We start from the raw sequence: 21372 nt of genomic DNA, 5'->3' as shown, positions 1-21372 counted from the left end.
ACCTTTTTGTCTAAAGGCATATGCAATCTAGCGGCTATATAGCACACCACCTTAGAGGCAGGGGTCCATTCCGCCAAGCATGGATGTAGGAGCTTGTCTGGGTTTAGCACATCCCACTGACTCTTGTAGGTCAGGGTCCGGACGGTTAGATTCCCCCGCATGGGATGGCACCGGAAGGTCACCAAGGTCTGCTTGAATCCAAATCCGAGGTATGGGGTGAGTCATCAGGGTCCTTTGGAGTGATCGAATCAGGACTAAAAGAGGGACCTTCCCCGTGACTTAGGTCACTGGTAGTAGAGGCGAAGGCCTGGGCATCTATAAACACCCCTTTTAGATGCGCAAAGGCATCTACATCAATTTCTGTATCCTTAGCGCGCCTGCGTTTGGGATCTGTGATTGTACTAAAACCCTTGGGATTCTTCCCTCGGTACGAGGGTTTTTTGGCACTGGGCCTGAAATTGCTGAATTTGTCTCTCCAGGGGAGCAACCACCTGCGAGACTGTTATGAATGGAGACATCCATTATTGTACAGAATTTATTGTCAATCGGGAGGTAGGTAACCACCTCTTCTTCGCAGTAGTTACTAATGTCCTCCATACTGAGGTTTTCAAGCAGATGAGGGGGAATAACAAAGCAGGAATGTAAAGTATAGCCCTGAAAGGGTTACTTAAAGGAGCTCTGTAGGCCTGTAACTATATCTTCCTTATTTTCTTAGGGATTTAGGTCTTTCTGGGCTAGTCCCGCTTCAAAATTGATCTTACCCGTAAAAATGGGTTCTTCATTCCAGACAGTGGCCCTCTATAAACACAATGCGCAACAAGATGCAGTTAAGCCCCGGTGGGAGTTTGGCCGAGCGGGGTCAAGAACCGTAGCACGTGTTTCTTCTGACATTCGGTTCCCCTGGCGGTCAGAAGACCGCACCACGCATGAGAGCCAGCAAGAGCTGAAGTAGCTGCGAAGGAGCGAGAGCTCTCCTGTGGCCACACTAAATGGGAAGCGATTAAGAGAAACACACACACAAAATATATATATATATATATATATATATATATATATATATATATATATATATATATATATACATACATACATACATACATATACATATACACACACATACATATACACACACACACACAGCTATTGGCTGGTTGTTGACACCAGTCAAACAGTAACTTCCCCAAATTTACCCAATTAAGCCCAAACATGTAATGAGAAAACAGGACATTTATCTTAAGCTGCTGGAGCAGCAAAGAAACCGGATGATAGGGCATTCTTGAGAGCAGTTAACAGTTACAGGATTGAAAGGAACCCGATTGGACATGTTGTTTGTTTTTCCTAATGATCTTGGGAATGTAGTTTGTGTTTGAGTTTTAATGGCTGCTGGACGTAATAAAGCGTAGACAGTGATGTCTAATCCTCACCTCCTGTCCAGACGGAGAATTCATCCGGATCAATTTTGTTTTATGCCACACAACAGCACGTCTTAACTCGTGGTGCCTATAGGAAGTACTACACATGACAGTCTCCACGAGCTGAGAAGGCGGAGCTTATAGCTCTACATGCCAGAATGGCATTTGATAGCATCAAATGGAACTATATTTTGGCCTCTCTAACTAGGTTGGGCTATGACCTCCATTTGTGTAGCTAGGTAAAACTTGTACTAGGGACCACTTGCAGGGCTTAAAGTCAGTGATGAAGTGTTCCACTCCTTTCCCCTTCAGAAGAGTACGAGGTAAGGGCGTCCAACTATTCCCCATGATATTTGCACGGGCACTTAAGCCGCTTGCGGGCGGATGCGTCAAGATCCGCTCAGGGGGGGGGTGGGTGGGAGGGGGGGATGGATATGGAGCGACTGAGGTTGGGAGGAACTAATTTCCATTTATGCGGATGATGTGCTATTTTCTCATCACTAAGCCAACCCTTACAACTGACAGAATACTGCAGGTGTTTGCCATCTTTGGGGATCACTCGGGATACAGCATCAACTGAACTAAGTCCAACATCTTCCCCCTGACCGGTGGCATTCTGAGAACTACCCAATCACTGCACAGCCCAGTTGCACTCAATCACTTCCCATATCTTGGGATATAGGCCACTCGAGATCCAGCTGAATAAATACATAGTAATGAGCTGCCCTATATATATGGTTTCGGACATTAGAACAGAAGGTTAGAGTACTGCTCTGGAATGGTAATAGCTCATGTATAGCACTGCACAAGCCTCAGCAATGGGTTTATGATGGGGGTGTTGGAGACTGGCAGTCCCGGTCATACTCCTACTGCTGGGTGATGTAGCTGGTGGTGAATTAGTGGGTATTTGCTGACAGAGGAGCTGGCCTACCGGATGGACAGGGAAGCAATGGGCCACATGGAGCACTGTTCCACTGAGTGCGAGAATAGGCTCTGCCGACACATACTGTAGGGAAAGTGTGGGGTGGAGTAACAGGCTTACTACTCAAATCCCACTGTTGGACATCAATCTCCTGCAAGAGGTGGGTCCCCCTACAGGTATTCTCAAAGTGGGCCTTCACTGGCATTGAGCACCTGGGGGATATTTGGAGGGGGACTGCATTAGTCACATTTGAGATTCTACACCAAGAACATCCCAAAACCAAAAAGGTACAAACACCTACAATTAGGACATGCCCTTCAGAGACACCTAATTGAAGGGGCAGGTACGGGTGGGTGGGGCAATATGCAAAATAATGTGCTATTATGTGTGCAATGATATTATCCATAGCCGCACTGGATCCTTCTTGAATGTAACACTGCCTATAGTTGCTTATGCCTGCATAATCTCTTTTGGTCAAACTGTATACAAGACGATTACTGCAACTTACCTACTGTATCCTGAGCATTGTTTAGTAAAAGGTTAAAGAAAAACAAGATTCAAAAGGCCCGTTTACAGAAAACGAGCAGTTGGAAGGATACAGTAAACTAGGTATCCTCCACCAGACAGGCAAACTCAAGCCGGCTAGCCTAAACGAAACACCAGAAAAAGAAAACTGGATATCTTAATAAAAAAAAAAAAACGCAAACGAAAAGCAATCGTCAGTTATAAACCACAAAGACAATGGTCAGCAATGGGCGGAATTAATTCCCAGGGAAGCATTCTGAGTGCCCACAAGAAGCAGTTAGCAAATCAGACAGCTGTGCTGTCTGTTAGGCTTTGACCTAAAGTATTGGTGGAAGGAAACTTTCATATAGGAAAAATAGCAACCTTGTTATAATGGGGACCACTGGGATCCCATGATCTAGTGCTGCCCAAGCCTCAGTTCACCCTCCTCCTCAGACTGCCAGTGTCTGGAAACAAGAAGTGCTATATCAAGACCTATTACTTACTAATCCTCCCCCAAGCATACTGTTGCTGCAGAACCTGCTGCTAATACCAATCCAGAGGAGTGAGGACTGAACGTAAATGGTCTTGACAGTGGATAAGAAATTAAAGTTCATAAATGGTAAACCTGCCCTACTAGGGCCCAAATTCAACAACTGGAGAAACGGATATCTGAAGTGAGTTATGACCCTACCTGCTTAAAAAACGAATGTTGTTATTGATAAGGCTTCTTGAGTTTTGTTAAGCTGCATGGCTGTGCAACCACGGCTGATTTTACTGCACAACTTTTTATGAACATAATACACGAATACAGTCAAAAACAAAACTGCTACTAAACTTCCAAACTGCTGATACCAGATCTGTGGCAGGCAGATGCTCTCAGGTTTCAAACTACCCGCTCTATGTTCTATGCTGCTCTCATAACTCCATTGTAGAATACTGCTGCTCACTCCGAACAATTAATAGTCTTTGGTATGCCTTGCCTGCTTCTCTCCCCTGCCCGGCACACAGAAGGTTATTTGATCAAGAAGGAAGAAGGCACAACTTCAACACACTGAGTACTGCTCAAAGGCAGGACTGGTCAAACCAGTGCACACATGCTACTTTACTGCCTGCCACTGTCTGGACGAAAAAAAAACACCCGACCAAGTTACTTGCCATCACGTTACGTCATGACAGACAGCTTCCACACACCCTAAACCTTTGCACGTTTCTAACCCCCCCCCCCCCCCCCAATAATAGTGCTGGGAAATTGGAACACAAATTAAGCAGGGTGGTTGCTAGGCACATTTGGTTTCTTTTCATAATTATATGCAAATACATCAGAGTACTTAGAAGGAGCTTCTACATTGGCAGAAAGGCAGTCTGTTGATCCCCACTTTTAGTAATCCATAATGAAGCCTTAGGGAAAGTGGTTTTACCTTAGTGGACTGTACTGTGGGTCACAGCTCAACAAGCCATTTTCTCAAAGAAAATCCCAAATCCGAACCATGTGAATAAGGCGACTGCAGCACTGAAAATCTTACATGAACAAAAAAAAAAAAAAAAAAGTAGTGGTTAAGGAGCTTTTATACAGAGTGCATCTGACTATTCAAATGAATGGTTGCTACCCTCTCCTATAGTAAGGACGTGGCAGAATCAATTTCCATATTGCACAAGAGAGAATAAGGACTCAAAACTATACCATGTGCCAAATCTGTTTTCACAAAATCAACCCATATAGCCAATGCATGTTAATTCAAGTAAGAAATTAAGCCTAAACATTTTATCTAAATCCGATAATACAAAGAAGGAGGCTGTGTGGTGTCCACCATCTCAAGATTGCCTTGGTTAAACCCTCAGAAGACCACTAAAATTATTAACTAAAGAGGTAAAGGTTGGGCCTGCGAACTCTACAGATCTGTTGAGGGTTCCCCAGATTACTAGTGAATGAGGCCAATGCATCAGTTCACCGGATTGGCCCATGGACCCCACACATGCCTGGGGCAGAAGGAAGGTCTGCACATTTTCAAAGACAGGTTCCGGTACCAAAGGGTGCGTGTTTTGCAGGTCCGATAAAGGGGGCCTGGGTCTCTTATTCTACAGCCACAGACTGACCGGCTGAGGTAGGAGTTCATTTCCTGGACCTTGCTACCCTACCCCTCTTCCTCTTAGGTAGATCAGCAATTTTCAAACTGGTACCATGTCTGCTCCACTAGCTCTAAAACTGTCTGGATCCTGCGCATGGTACTTTCTTCCACTACCTCAAAGCACTCCTTAGGGATTTCTTTGGTATCGGGTACTTCCAAGAACCACACTAGTCAAATGTTGTAAATCCATCCATGATGCTGGCATAGCTAGATACTGCATCCTCCTATAGAACCTTGCAACTAGCAGTCCTCAACAGTGGTGGTTAGGTGGGTTCAAGGGGGACAAGTGGGCCTAACTCCCTGCAGCACAAACCCTTTGGCCGCCAGTTTACAGAGAAGGGAACTATCTGCAAGTGACGTAATGTGTAGTCATAGGTTAATGCTATTCAATCTTTTATTTATGGTTCATTAATGAAAAGCTTTCATTATTAGGTGGAGTGCTGCAAATAAATGTTTTAAAGTCACACTGCACTACTTGCAGTGGTTCCAGTAAAAAAAAAAAAAAAAAAAAAAAGTTAGTATAATGCTCCCAGAATGCTCTGATGAGATGCAAAAGTTTGCAGAAGCTTGTAGGCAAGAGTGATGATTCTTTGTTTTCAAAATAAAATGTTCAGAAAAAAGTGCAAATAGGGAAAAGGACGTTTCAATACTATGAAATTTTAGGTGCTATTTCTTTGAAGCGTCATTTAGTAAAATATGTTGATGCATGCTAGTATTTCCCAAAAATATTCCTAATGGAAACATCAGTGTAAATATTTTCAACAAGTTTATGGGACGCACGAAAATAAAAAAAGCACTAGCAAAGCCAGCCGATCCGATATTTTTTGTGAGTCTTGATTTCGTCAATGTGTGTCTTGTTTTGACATGGCATTTGTAAAACTTTATTGTTGTGAAAGCTGCCAGGCCCTCATCACTGTAACAAATACTGGCAAAAAGAGAAAACCTTTTTTTTGTACTCAAAAAGCACACTGCAACCAGGTGACCACCTCAGCCCAGCACCTGCCTAGAGCGAGTCTGGAGTGGGGGGGCCCTCCATGTTCTTTACATAGGGGGGGGTGGGGGTCGTCTCCAGTTTCATTATAAAACTGATTGCCACAGTAGTTTATGGCGCTGAACAAAGCTACTTTGTGCCATTATGCTCCTTGTGAAAGAGCAGAATGTGATCACTAACAGAAAAGCCAGCCGATAGAGAAAGCAATAGAAGTTTAACAAAACAAAATGCTGTTGTTAATGCTAGACCTAATTAGGGACCACATTTTTAAAGAGTCATAAAAGTGCACCAATTAGTAGCTTTCATTAATTCACAAGAACGTACAGAATTACACCAGAAAATTGTGTACTTCTAGAAAACATTTGTGAACTGTATTTTAGCAGGAGCAAATATGCATGTGTATATCTGCTCATGTGAAAATCTGTTGAGTGTTAACAAGTTCACTTTCCCACCAACCACTTTTTTCCCCAACCCTGGAAGAACTCCTACTTCTGCCATTGTCAGGAATAAATTTCCAGCCTCTCTCATTATGGGAAAAGATTAGAGAAGAGCTGGTGAAAATCCTTAAAACATGCAAGTTAGGTTTGCAGACTCAAAGGCATTCCAGCCCAGGAACTATTGCTTACTCCAGCCCCAGTATGTAGATCTGCGGAAAGGTGGCAAAATAAGGGCATTATTATAGTATATAGAAGGGATTGAAATTGCAAGTATTCAAGTCCTACTATAGTAGTATCCCTGGTATGATCAGAGAGGCTATTATCAGAGCTCTTACATAATGATTGCTGCCATAATTTGTCGCCGCACTACATGGCACCAAAGAGACAAGTACATTTTTTTTTTTTTTTTAAATACAACAAACCGACTTAAGAAGCAGCTAGTCCCATTGACAAGTAGGAATTCAATTAAATTCCACACCCCTTCAAGTTTTTGAATATCACATGAGTGGCTTGAAGAAGGATAGCACTGGTGGGCGGAATTTCCTCTTAAAACTGATCAATCCACCAGAGGGTGAAAGCGCTAGTGTGATATGACCCCCTGGACTTTTGCTTGCGGTGCAACACGGAAAACTGAGATTTTATGCACACAACCTGGAAATGGGGTAAGCTCAAAGGTTTCTGGAAGGAGTGCTGGCCTGTCTTAAAGCAGTTCTGTGGTAGATGCTTGCTAGAGTATCTCTACTTCACATTATTAAAGACAGTGATACATACAAACGGGCCAAGCAGTGTCTTGGCCTTGAGCTATCCAAAAGGTACATTGCAAAAGCAAGGAAAGAAAGAGGTGCCAATACTGGATGGTTGGATGAGGAAACTAGACCACACTGCTTAGGGTTAAAACATCCCATATACATTGCACGGGGCTGTCCACACAAATACAGCAGGCTGTTCACACAAATACAGCACAGTAAGGCAAGACTGGGTCTACGAGCCAGGTGAAAAGCCTTGAGCCGTGCCACACAGGAGTGGTCATTGGATAATAAGAGGGGCAGTGGAGGATCATGAAGTGGGGTCTCTTGTATTTCTTCATTGTTTGAAGTGTCTAACCATTTCCATAATTGCTGGTTTACAGTTTATTGCTTTAAAAATAAACAAACAAAAGAAGAAAGTTTTGATAAAAGAAGGATCAGCTGAAAAAAAAAATGCACAGTAAGTGCTTTTTCTGAATTACAATATCATCAAAATTAATGTTTTGTTGATGGAAAAGTCTGTCTCGACAGGTAACCCTGAAGCCTTTTCTATATGTTCACCTCGGACTTAACTTCTTTGAAAAGTAGACTTTCAATGTGAAAAGGATCAAAGTTAACTATTCCTTTTTTCTTCAAAAGGTTACTCGGTATGGTTGCGAGCAGTCTTCAAATTTGGGACCAAGGCAGAAAATTCATCCTCAGAAAAGAAATTTGAACAGGTTAGCTCAATGATGCTCCTTTGTACTGTGGAATCAGGACTGGCCAAGAGGATGAACAGCCCAACTATTACTGGAATAAGGATTAGAGAGACGTAAACATTTTGAGGAACCTTAGTTTAGTATTTGGACTGCTTGCTCTGAAGACAAATGGGGGGGCAGGTACCCTCACATTTGATCAACTTTAATTGGCACTAATGCAACAGGTGGACCATTAATGGCCCGTTATGGTGGAAGCAGGTCTTGTCTTTTCTTAAACTCGTTATGTTTTGAGCATGTGACTATGTTGGGAAGGAAGATGCTAAAATGTTGTACCTTCACAGAGGAAGAGATCAATCAGTTTGGTCATCTCACTTCCAATTTGAGAGTGCAGGAAAGAAGATTAAGTTAGGTTTAAGCGTGTCTTCATAGCTACTGCAGTCAAAGTTGACCTTCATCTTCAAGGTCCAAATTATAAGTTGGGTGGAGCAGTATTGCCGGACTGGATACTGCTCTGCCCAACTAAAATCAGCCTTGTATTCCAACACATGGATTTCCCAAGTGTAGTAACATCAGACTATTTTACACACTGAATAACCCTAGGTGAGGTGGGGGTGCTGTGGGCACATTCTAAGCTAAACTATTGGCAGGCACAGCCCAGCCTGCACATTCAGCTTCACTCACCTTCTACGTGGTGGTGACGCAGAATGCAACCCCTATCAGAGGCTCTCCCACTCCTAACTTCTATTTTCTACCTTCTGAAAGGCGGTCATAAACTGAAGCGCATTTGTCCCCAATCTGAGAACACAGTATGTAGATTTAGACCCAGTAAATCTGAGACTGCGCGTTTACTTATTTGTTTAAATCGGTTTCTCTCTTTTTTGTTTTCCCATGTTCTTTTTATATCTCCAAATAATAAGACATGACATATCAGCAATACTTCAATATAGTAAATTAAAGCACTTATATGGAGTCAACCGGGATGAGTCATTTGTCAGTACTACACCGTAACAGTACAGGAGTGAACCACAGTTGTCTAATTTGGTAACAAACTACGATTGTATGTCTGGAGATAATATTTAGTAGGCAGCACATTTACTCAGGCTGCCATATTGCGTAATAACAGAAGTAAACAGAACGTTACATCAGTAAACAGTAAGAGTGATAACAGATCAAGTGCACTAAAGTACTAAGATAACCCGCTCCGGACCTTGCATCTCCTACACAAGTCACTGAAAATAACTTGATTATGTGCTAGGACAATCTATCAAGGATGTCGTAATGTTTGACATTAATTAGCCGGATGCTGAAGAGGAGTGTGTGATTCCATGGGACACTTCTTGCCAGTAGGTGCCTGGTGGGTGAGGAGGAGGTATGAGTTCGCAATTCCCTCTCCCCTAGAATAATGTCACCAGATACAGATGCATGCGGTGCGTCAGGGGGGTTATGAGTTGCAGCATGTAGGTCAGCTACTATAGCATTATAGATACTGGCTAATGGATATTCGTGGAGCCTGAGGTTTTCAACCTGTGCCCAGACTGACAGCGACTGCGTCCAGGCCATTAGAGATGGCAGATCAGTTAATTTTCACCTACGTGTGATGAGTCTCCTGGCCAGCAGGAGAACAAGAACGGTGTATCTGGAAGTGACCGTAAATGTTTTGCTTCTGTGACATCAGCCCAGGATACATGACTCCATGTGGTTAGTATGTTTCTGGCTGTGCAGAGGGACAGATAGTGCTTCGCTCCCTGCCAGTAATGACTTAAGTGGCAGCAGGACCATAGCATGTGAAGGAGAACGGTGTCTACCATTCAGTAGTGAGGAGCAAGCAGCGTCTGCGCAGTGAAAATATCTATTTATTTTGGCAGGGATAATGTATATCATGTGTACAATTTATAGCTGAATCAGAGGGAACCGGGCATTCCAGAGAATATGCACAGGGCTCTCCAGTACAGTGGACCATGCTTTGTCGGTACAGAGGTGACCAAGATTTCACACCCAGTGGGCACTGAGAGGTGCAAGTGATAGTGCAGTGTGCATGCTTAACAATTCGGTCAACCAATGGCTAAGGTGTCTGCCTCAGCCCATCATGTGGAGGTATTGTATGGTACGGTATGGTATGGTATGGTGTGTCTGGGGCTCTGGTGCCAGAGCGCCCTAATCCCACCCCAACCCCCCACTAAGTGAACTTTACAAAGAATTGCCCAGATGGATGACCCTCCTCTTTCATCAAGGGCTCATATGTGAGGAGGAGTCCAACCCCATAGAGAACTCACCCCTGTGTGTAGTCCTGCTGCGTTCCAGGGACTCACCTCAGATCTGGAAGTGACGTTTTGTCGATAGTGTGCCCAACAGAGCTAGCACAGGTGTGTGAGTGAGTGTTTTTTTTGGCCAGATAAAGGCAGCAGTATGCCACTTGTCAAAGTTTGGGCTGGGGCATTATTGCCTTGGTGCAGGTGTGGAATAAATGTAGGATGCCTGAGAGTTCCCAGAGGGCCAGTGTTGTGGCAGTGTCCGATAGTTGTAGGGAGGCACAATACTCATTGCAATTGGGATGCGAATAGTGCTCAAAGCTGGGCACTGCTAGCCCGCACTAGTCGGTCCTTTGGTAAAGGTGGGCGATCGCTACTCTGCAGCGAGAAGCTTTCAATATAAAATCTTACAGTGAGCTCAAAAGTCTGGAAAAATGAGGGGGAATGTATAGCGGCAGGTTTGGAAAATATGGGAGCTGAGGAAGTGCAACCATTTTGAGCAGTGCTATTTGCCCCACCATCAACAAAAGTACCGTCTTCCAGGTCTTTTGCGCCGGCAGCAAGGCAACAGCTTGTGTGATGTTGCCGTCAAGTAAACCAACATGTGAACGGTAGACCATAATGCCTAAGTAGCAAAAGGTGGTGGACTACCAGACTAGGGGGATGCAAGCCAGGGAGCTGTGTGGGTTAGGCATACCAGGGTTCAGTGGGTAAAGAGGATTTGGTCCAATTGACCTTTAAACCGGAGAGGCCAGTGTACTTATTGAGGGTATTGTGGAAGGCACAGAAGAAATGTCATGTAGACAGATGAGTAAATCATTTCATAGAGCGAACCAGAATGGGTGCCATCTCTTAGGTTTATGCCCCAGTCTCGCCCTTGTGCGTGCAGGTCTGCCACCAGAGGCTCGATAGCCAAGGAGAACAGTAGTGGGGAAAGAGGGCAGTCCTGTCAGGTGCCCCTGGGTATGTTGATTGGGTCAGATAAGAGGTGTATAATAGGTGCACCAGTCGCGCAAAAAAAAAAAAAAAAAAAAAAAAAAGTACACACAGTCGCTGAAAATATATTTTGAAAGAACCACAAAGAGGAAAGGCCAGCGACAAGACATAGGCATTATAAAATTCTGAAGGTAGGCCATCATGGCCCAGAGTACTCCTGGTGGCCAGGGCATGTACAGCTTCCTGGATTTCAAAGGGCGTGATTGGGTCATCTAATTCCATTTTCTGTTCTTGCACGATGCAGGGCAATTGCACTGTGGTTAGGAAGGAGGCAATATCCTCCGTGGTAGCGACAGTTGCGGACCGGTATAATGTATAGTGTTGGACCAGATCTGAGTGTATATCATGCTGTGTGTAGTGTCCACAACAGATCTCAGCACTATGATTGGCTGTTCTTGCTGTGCCAGGCAAGGCGGGTGCCAGCTTTATCAGCTGATGTGTGTGTTTTTGCTAATTGGGCAGACTAATTAAGGCATCGTAACCGTTCCAGGAGGGTCAAGTGCTCACACCGTGCGGCTGTCAGAAGGCGTTTGCTGTGTGGTTCTCGCACAGATGAATTTCCAAGCTGTAGGAGTCTGCTCTTGATGGGAGATATAGCCTTGTCTAGGCAACAACAAATGTGCTAGGTGAGGCCTAGGAAATGGTCACGTAGTGTCACTTTAAATGCATCACATTCAGTTGATCGTTTGTCTACAGTGTCAGCATTAAACTTGAAATACTCATCTATGGCAGATCCAGACTTCCAAAATGATGGATCTCCTAATGCTGCAGGTTGTAAGCACCAAGTGGGAATAGGAGGACCACCCTGATCCCCCGCATCCCATGTGATCACTAGGGGTTGTGATCCGAGTGGGTTTGTCCCAAGTATTCGATGTATGTGACAGTTGGCATTAGGTCTAGTGTGCCAACTAGTCGGTCTAGTTTAAAATGAAGGAGATGGTATGTTGAGTAAAAGGAGAACACTCAAATCACTGGCATTTTGAGAGCACCAGGTGTCTGTGAGGTGCCAGTTTTGTAGCCAATCCTTAAGTGCCTGCGGGTTAGATGTATCAACGATGTGGGGCAGAGGTGGAAACAATTGCTCGAGATCGACATCCAGGACACTATTCAAGTCTCCTCCCAGGAGGAAGGGGAATCCATTCCAGCAAGTCAAAACTGCTGATCACGTGTGTAAGAAGGCTATCTGGTCAGTTTTTGGGGCATACATATTGCCCAGAAGTAGATGACGGCCGTCCTGTCTGCCCTTAATTAGTAAATATTGTCCCTCATGATCAGTCACTACCTCTTCTGCCACAAAGAGAACTCCTTGTCAGACCCAAATAAGCACCCCTCAAGCATAGGAGGCGAAATCAGCTGCAAAGATATGAAAACGCTGCTGTAGCCTAGTAGCTTCTAGGAGTGCAATGTGTATGGACTGATGTTTGAGGTAGGAACAGATAGCATAGTGTAAGAATCCATTTTGTATTGCTCCTTTTCCATACAGACATTTAGCTTGAGTTCTCGCTCTAAACGCACTACCTATTGCATATGTTATCTTATATATTTGTTTAGTAAAAAAAAAAGCCTGGTTCCACCACGGGCTCGCAGCTGGTTTCTTTCCCTAGCTGGGGCACATTACTCATTATAATCATGTGGTAAAAATAAACTAACCGACCTCGCCTGTTGTATTTTGGGGAGGGAAAGGTTGATATCTATATCTTTGAACCACAAAATCCTTTGAAGGGTTCTCAGAATGTGAGAAGTCAGACAGCTGCAGAAGGGAGTCGAGGACAAAGCAGGGACAGGAACCAGTGTGTGGAAACTGATTCCCTCCTTAAAATTCCTGTATGATGTATATCATTATTTACTTATTTTATGTATCCTTTGATGTAGGAGTATAAATATCACTGTTGAACGCACCATGGCAGCACACTTTACTTCGGGCTGGGGATGCCAGTTGTAAATCTGTTCTCTTTGCTGCAGCAAAATAAATAAGACCTTGGTCTCCACTCCGACTCTCCGTGTCTAAACTCCTTTGTAAATGCATTTGTAAGTATTTTTGGATCCTGCTTTACAAATGAGGGCTCGTCTGGGATCTTCCAGTGGATGTCTTCAATAGCGCTGTCACGAGACGTGCTACCAGTGGAGGGACGCCGTTCCGGAGGTGTAGATTCCAAGGTCCCCTGCACAAAGACATAGTTATAAAGCAGCTGCATCTTATCCACCGGGAAGGCCTCTCCCCGCTTTTTGCGACGTCCCAGCGATGATCCTGAACATCGGCTTTAAACTTGACTGATTAGTCTGACACAGGCGGCCGGAGAGAGATCTGGGGAAAACAGATAATCAGGTGAGACTGTTCCACGCTGACCGGCTCTCAGTTATTCTTTCAAATGCAAGTTAAAACAGTTTTAGATAACTTATCAATTTGGGAGTAACTAGTTTTTGGTAAATTTGTATTTGTAAAAGGTACCGTTTGACAATTTGTATTGCACGTGTTTTGTTAAACTTTGTATATTTTGTCCAGGCCTGGACCAATTTATTAGTTGGTAAGCATTTGATTAAAGGGGGTTTGAGAAAAGTTAGCTTGTTGCATGTTATATTTTGAAATTTGAAATCAGGTATGGGAAATAGAAAATGTTGGCAAGGGTTATGTCGTCGTTTTTGCCGAAATAGTGTTCCACGTTTGGACGAAAGACAACCAGTCCCAAAAGGAGGAAACCATGTTAAAGGACTATGGTTTAGAAAATAATTTGTATAACAGTATATGGCACAGATATAGTAGACATTGCCCTGATCTCCAGTGGCCGGAGGATGGATCTTTGATTTAAAGAAAATATCCTACGTGTAGAAATGTTTGTTTCATAAAAAGGCTAGACGAACGAGTTACTTACCTTCGGTAACGACTTTTCTGGTGGATACATTAGCTACCTGTGGATTCCTCACCTAATGAATGGTCCCATGGCGCCAGCATTCGACGGAAATCTTCTTCCTAGTCTCTGCACGTCGACGAGGACGTCACTCTAGCCCACGCGACGCCGTCTGACGTCATACAGGCAATAAGAGGTCCTCGACGACGTGACGACGTCAGTACCAACATTTTTTACATGAATGAGAACAACCACCCAATGCAATGAAAGAGCAAGGCAACATCCCATAACATTGTAAAATACACAACATTGCAATAAAATGGTTGTAGATTTAATATAACTTTTTTTTTTTTTTTAAACCAACAAATATATGTAAATCATCTACATACACAAAAATATATATATACACACACATATATATATATATATATATACATACACACACACATATAAATATATACAAGTATCCATATATACATCATCTATTGCAATCCTGAAGACCAAGAGGAGCGCACTCAAGGATTACTTGGTAAGACCAGAAAGGCAACGGGGAGGCGGGTGGGACCATGAGGAATCCACAGGTAGCTAATGTATCCACCAGAAAAGTCGTTACCGAAGGTAAGTAACTCGTTCTTCTGATGGATACAACTACCTGTGGATTCCTCACCTAATGAATAGAGTCCCAAAGCAGTACCACTCCCGGTGGTGGGTGCCGAAATGGTCAAACCAAGAAATCCTGCAGCACTGACCGTGCAAAATGGCCGTCCCTTCTAACCTCCGAGTCCAAACAGTAATGTTTCGCAAAAGTGTGAAGGGACGACCAAGTTGCGGCCTTGCAGATGTCGACCACAGGAACACCTCTGGCCAAGACCGAAGTGGCCGACTTAGCTCTGGTGGAATGAGCTCTAATGCCATCAGGAGGATCCTTCTTTGCCAAAGAGTAACAGATTTTAATGCAAAGAACAACCCACCTGGAGAGTGTTGTCTTGTGGACTGCCTTTCCTCTCCTCTTGCCCACGTATCCGATGAACAGCTGATCCTCCAGCCTGAAATCCTTTGTTCTATCAATGAAGAAGCTTAACGCCCTCTTTGGGTCCAAGCAATGTAGTCTCTCTTCCTCCTTTGAAGGATGAGGCGGAGGATAGAACGTGGACAAAGTAATTGTCTGGGCCAAATGGAAGGGTGAAACAACCTTCGGGAGGAAAGCAGCCTTGGTCCTCAACACCACCTTATCCCCATAAAAAGTTGTATAAGGGGGTTTTACCGATAAGGCCTGCAACTCACTCACTCTCCTTGCAGATGTTATAGCCACCAGGAAGACTGTTTTAATAACCAAATACCTTAAGGGGCAAGAATGCATAGGCTCAAAAGGGGACCCCATAAGGAAAGTGAGGACCAAGGACAAATCCCATTGAGGCATAACGAATGGTTTTGGAGGATATTTATTTAGAAGACCTTTCAAGAATCTGAGAACAATAGGGGATTTAAATAACGATGGTTGGTCTGGAAGACAAATGAAGGCTGACAAAGCCGACAAATAACCCTTAATGGTAGCCACTGCACAACCCTTCTGCGCTAGAGAGAGAGCAAAAGACAAGACGTCCGACAGATGAGCATGTAAGGGATCAATCTGTCTCTCACCACACCACGTAACAAATTTAGACCACCTATTAGCGTAGATAGATTTAGTGGAGTGTCGCCTGGCCGCTAAGATAACATCCACTACATCAGGCGGGAGAGAGAAGGAACTCAGGTTGCCCCGTTCAATCTCCAGGCATGTAGGTGTAGACTCTGGAGGTTGGGGTGTAAAACCTGCCCCTGCGACTGCGAGAGGAGGTCTGCCCTGAGAGGGAGACGGAGCGGAGGGCACAGCGAGAGTTGGAAAAGATCGGAGTACCACACCCTCCTTGGCCAATCCGGAGCTATTAAGATGACTTGTGCCCGGTCTTGGCGAATCTTCCTCAACACTCGAGGAATCAAGGGTATGGGGGGGAAACGCGTAAAGCAACTGGTCGCACCAGGTGATCAGAAACGCGTCCCCCAATGCTCCCTGCACCGGATACTGGAGGCTGCAGAATAACGGACAATGCGCGTTCTCCCAAGTGGCAAACAGATCTATCCGAGGAAACCCCCACATCTGGAAGATTAAACGAACTTGATCTGGATGGAGACGCCACTCGTGGTCGGCCGAGAATTGGCGACTGAGACTGTCCGCACGTACATTCAAGACCCCGGCCAAATGATTTGCTACCAAGCAAATCTGATGGTCCTTTGCCCAGGACCATAGTCCAAGAGCTTCTCTGCAGAGAAGGTATGACCCTACTCCTCCCTGTTTGTTTATGTACCACATCGTGGTAGTATTGTCCGTCAGGACCTGTACCGACGGACCACGAAGGGATGGGAGGAAGGCCTTGAGAGCCAGACGTACAGCCCGTAACTCTAACAGATTGATATGAAACATCTGTTCCTCTGGAGACCAAAGTCCTTTGATCTCCAGATCCCCCAGATGAGCTCCCCACCCTAGAGTGGAAGCGTCCGTTATGACCGTGGCCACTGGTGGCGACTGCGCGAACGGCTTTCCTTGTGAAAGATTGTTGCTCGCAATCCACCACTTCAAGTCCACAGCAGCATCTCTGGAGATCTTGACCGCACCTTCTAGATCTCCCTTGTGTTGAGACCACTGCCTTCGGAGGCACCACTGAGGAGCCCTCATGTGCCAGCGAGCATGCGTGACCAACAGTATGCAGGAGGCAAACAGACCGAGCAAACGAAGGACCTTGAGGACTGGAACTACCGCTCCATTTTGAAACATTGGAACCAATTCCTGAATATCTTGAACCCGCTGAGGCGGAGGAAAGGCTCGATTCAATGTTGTATCCAGTACTGCCCCTATGAACAGGAGGCGCTGAGAGGGCTCCAGGTGAGATTTGGGCACGTTCACCGAAAAGCCCAGGTCGAACAACAACTGGGTTGTTGACTGCAGATGATACGACACAAGCTCCGGGGACTTGGCTTTGATCAACCAGTCGTCCAAGTAAGGGAATACTGCTATCCCCTTCCTTCTGAGCTCTGCCGCAACCACTGACATCACCTTCGTGAAGACTCGAGGTGCTGAAGTAAGACTAAACGGGAGGACCGCAAACTGATAGTGCTGCGACCCTACCACAAACCGGAGATACTTCCTGTGCGACTTGAGTATCGTGATATGAAAATAAGCATCCTGCAAGTCGACAGACAGCATCCAATCTTCTTTGTTCAACGCCAAAAGCACCTGTGCTAGGGTCAGCATCTTGAACTTTTCCTGATTGAGGAACCAATTCAAGATCCTCAGATCCAGGATCGGTCTCAACCGACCATCTTTCTTGGGAATCAGGAAGTACCTTGAGTAACAACCTTGACCCCTTTCCTGCTCTGGAACCAACTCCACCGCGCCCTTTGAAAGGAGGACTTGAACCTCCTGTTCTAGCAACAGGAGGTGTTCTTCTGAACAATAAGATGGGTGGGCCGGGAACTCCCGAAAGGGAAGGGTGTAGCCTTTCTCCACAATCCTGATAACCCAAGTGTCCGTTGTAATAGTCTCCCACTTGTGGAGAAAATGCCGTAATCTCCCCCACACCTCCAACACCGGATCAAGCAAAGCCTCATTAAACGGCAAGAGAGGCTCCGCTGCAGCAGAGGCCGGACGCAGCACCTCCGTCAATAAATTCTGCTTCGCCTCAGCCACCGGCAAAGGCAGGTCCAGAAAGTTAGCCGCCTTCCTCACCACCGCGTGAAAGGTAGCAGCCTCCTCCGTATACTCCCCTGGAGATGAAAGGTCCCACTCAGGGGAAGTATCCAGCCCACTGGCCGTATCCAGACCATGCAGTCCATCACCAGAGTCCTCAACCTCTCCTTCCTCCAGGACTCGCTGGTACTCCTGCTCTTCCAACAGACGGAGAGCACGCCTCCTTGAATGTAGTCTCTGCTCAATACGCGGAGTCGACATGGCCTCTGCCGAAGTCGAAGATCGGCGCCGATCTCCAGAAGCATCAGACGCTGCATCCGGCGCCACAGGCAGCTTCGGTGCCGATGAAGGAGCAGGACAAAGATCTTGGAGCCGATGGACCCACCGGAGTCACCGGACGAAATCCTGACGTCAACGGGATGGAAACCTCCGGAGCCAATCCCTCTGAAGCCACCGGAGCGGCCACCGGCGCCGAGCCCACAGGGAGAAAGGGCATAAAGGGTGCCGCCCGAAGAGGCGCAGGATCACCCAATGAAAAGGCCAAAGGCCCCGAAGGACCAGCCGGAGCACCTCCTGGAGCCATCTGCTGAAAGATGGTATACATCGCATTCAGAAATGCGGTACTATCGGCTCCAGGGGCTGGAAAAGCCGGATACTGAGGTGCCTGGATCGAAGGCGACCCCACCGGCCTCGACGCCGGAGACATCACAAGAGGCTGCATCACCTCAACCACAGACGCTTGTCCAGGCGAAGTCGGTGACGCCGGAGAGGGCAACGCGTCGATGGATGCGGCATGACCGTTGGACTGACCTCCCAAGTCCTCCGACGCCGAGCCGAAGGCGACCTCGAACGAGTCTCCTTGCTTGAATGACGCCGTGAATCTCTACAGTGCCGGGAGTCTCGATGACGCCGATGAGACCTTGGCGAGGAAGACTTTTTGTGATGTTTTTCCTTTCTCTTCGACTTCGCCAGGAATAATTTAGCCTCACGTTCCTTGAGGGCCTTCGGATTCATGTGCTGACATGAATCGCAAGTCACAACGTCGTGGTCGGAGCTCAAACACCAGAGACAGTCGGAGTGAGGATCTGTAACGGACATCTTGCCCCCACACTCTCGACAGGGCTTGAAACCCGACTTTCTCTGAGACATTGTTACCGCAGAGAAGAACTACGCAGCAGAAAACACACTGTAACCACTAAAGTAACAGTAGCTCCCTCGAAGATAACCGTTTCGAATGCACGAAAAAAAGGGAACTGACGTCGGCACGTCGTCGAGGACCTCTTATTACCTGTATGACGTCAGACGGCGTCGCGTGGGCTAGAGTGACGTCCTCGTCGACGTGCAGAGACTAGGAAGAAGATTTCCGTCGAATTCTGGCGCCATGGGAGTATTCATTAGGTGAGGAATCCACAGGTAGTTGTATCCATCAGAAAGCACTTGTTTGATGTACATAGAAAATGGGAGACTGAGGTTACTAAGAGGAAAATTAAGGCAGACAAATTGGTAGAGAAAGAAAAACAATAATGCAAAAAGCGGCGCAATACCACCACTCCCAAACCCAGAAGAGAACTGAGTCTGAAGATAGAGTCCATAGAGCTCAGGTGGAGGGAAGTTATGTATCAAAACAGACAGAATCCAAACATGCATTAGAAGAAGACGAGGTATTGCTACAAATGTTAGATAATACCCCACTGCACCTCCACCTTACACCACCCCGTAGTAGTCCAACCTATCATGGGGGCACAGCAACAGCAGCAAGGCCAAGTGCAGAATTTGGCCAATCCAGGTGTACCACCACATCAGCCGGTGCTGCAGCAACCACAGACCTCAGCCCAAGCCCCACTTCCCCAGCCCCCTGCTTCGCCACCACCCGCGGATAACGCAATTTTGCAAACAATGTCCTCTACCCCTAATACCCCAAACCTCCTATGTACACCTAAGAAGTTGATTTCGCCCCCTAATACACCCTCCACTATTGGGGAAAATGAAAAACGGGTTATTAAAAATCAGTCAGAGGTTTGGATGGCAGATCCTATGCACACACACCGATATTATACAAACAGTACAAGATATGCCACATTTTGAACATCAATTAGCAATTAAGTGCATGATTGAAAAATTGGAAACGGATTGGTATTGTGGTTCTAGGGACTCTACCCCTGTCCCTTATCAAAAAGGATTATACCAACTTTGGCGTGATAGCGCAGCTTGCAGACTTGATGATAAGGATCTAATAGAGGGAGTACGCATTTGCGTTTTAGCCAGAGAAGAGGTTCTCAAAATGTACGAAAAGGGATACCCAATGAGGGAAGTACATCCTGGTCCTCCAACTGCTGCTACAATCGCAGCTGCAGTTGCCGCCAACCAACCACCTCCTGTATCTATGGCTCAGTTTGTCCATATCCCATGGAAAAGGGAGGAGGTGATGGCTATAATAAAAAAAAAAAAAAAAAAAAAAAAAGAGGAAGACTTGCAGGATCCTTGAAAGAATCCAGTTGGGTTCTATCATGACCTTAGAATTGCAATTACCACCACCACCACCATGACCCTCAAAGACATGGATTATTTTTTGGGTGTTTTATTGGGCCCTGACGTCTGGCATAAAATTTGAAAAGTAGATGACATACTTACCTTAGGGGCTGCATGGGGGGCATTAGAACAACATGAAGCAGGCAGGGCACCAGGAGCCCTGCCTCAAAAGGACATTTTAAATTTACCTGTGACAACTGTTATTCCCCTTCAAACTGTGGAAAACTTGCCACTTATAAACAAAACAACGGATGAAGATGTCCCAGATTATTTTACTAGATTGGAACAAGCATTCACAGATTTTAGCGGTCAAGACCTTGCCACTGTAACAGGTGTCACGTTATTTGTGGAACGCTTTGTTAATGGCCTTCTACCTGAAATATCACAAAAATTAAAAGCAGAGTTCGTGGATGACAAAGGGACAGGCAGAGATCTTACAGATGGCACAATATTATGAGAGCAGGTATAAGGAAGAATTAGAAAAGAATGAGAAGTCAGTAAAAGAATTGAAGAAAAAAGGTACTATTACAGCAGGCATATCCCCAGCGGGACACAATCCCTCACCCAAGGGGTGGCCCACCAAGGGGACGGGGCAGAGGGCGTGGTGTATCTGCACCACCCCAAGACCGCCGACTGAATATTAACCAATATGCCTACTGTAAACAGGATGGCCATTGGCGTAATACTTGCCCATTGCTGGAAGGGAGACAGAGCATGTCACTTGATAGAGGGACTGCGTCAGGTAACCCAGGAGGGCGAAGTAGGGGCAGAAATGGTCAGAATTTGCACAATGTAAACCAGGTCCCGCATAACACTAATATTTTGGACAATGCATTTGAACGACAATATTAGGCTGGTGATTCCTTTTCTGAATTATACGATTACTAGGACAGCCACAGACAGGGCTAGGGGTGAGTCAGCATTCTTGTAGATCTGAGTGGTCCCTATATCTACGTAAATATCGAAGGTGAGGGCCATAAGTTTCTTCTAGATACTGGCGCCACACGAACATCTATTGCACATGCTGCAGTCCCCGAGGCTCCCCTGTCTGGGCTTCATACCACTTCAATTGAGATTTCTGGGATCCCCATGGTGAGCACCATCTCAGCAACTATGAGAGTAACTGTAGGGCCATTTACAGTAGACACGCCACTCTCCTTAACCTCAGGTTGCAATGAAAACTTGTTTG

The 21372-nt window shown here is 45.7% G+C and overlaps 1 protein-coding gene across 3 annotated transcripts in view; it reads right to left on the bottom strand.

The window, feature by feature from the left end:
* Positions 1-21372, bottom strand: part of CHCHD7 (coiled-coil-helix-coiled-coil-helix domain containing 7) — a 254313-nt gene that overhangs the window by 177963 nt on the left and 54978 nt on the right. Inside the window, exon 2 of one of the 3 annotated variants that reach the window (XM_069220204.1) lies at positions 4260-4359. The exons of the other annotated variants lie outside the window; for them this stretch is intronic. The gene's annotated coding sequence lies outside the window, so the exon portion shown is untranslated. The remainder of the gene's footprint in view (positions 1-4259; positions 4360-21372) is intronic. 3 annotated transcript variants of the gene reach the window in all.

Source organism: Pleurodeles waltl, chromosome 2_2 (assembly GCF_031143425.1).
Source record: "Pleurodeles waltl isolate 20211129_DDA chromosome 2_2, aPleWal1.hap1.20221129, whole genome shotgun sequence".
Taxonomy (NCBI): Eukaryota; Metazoa; Chordata; class Amphibia; order Caudata; family Salamandridae; genus Pleurodeles; species Pleurodeles waltl.
This window is presented reverse-complemented; position numbering and strand designations above follow the sequence as displayed.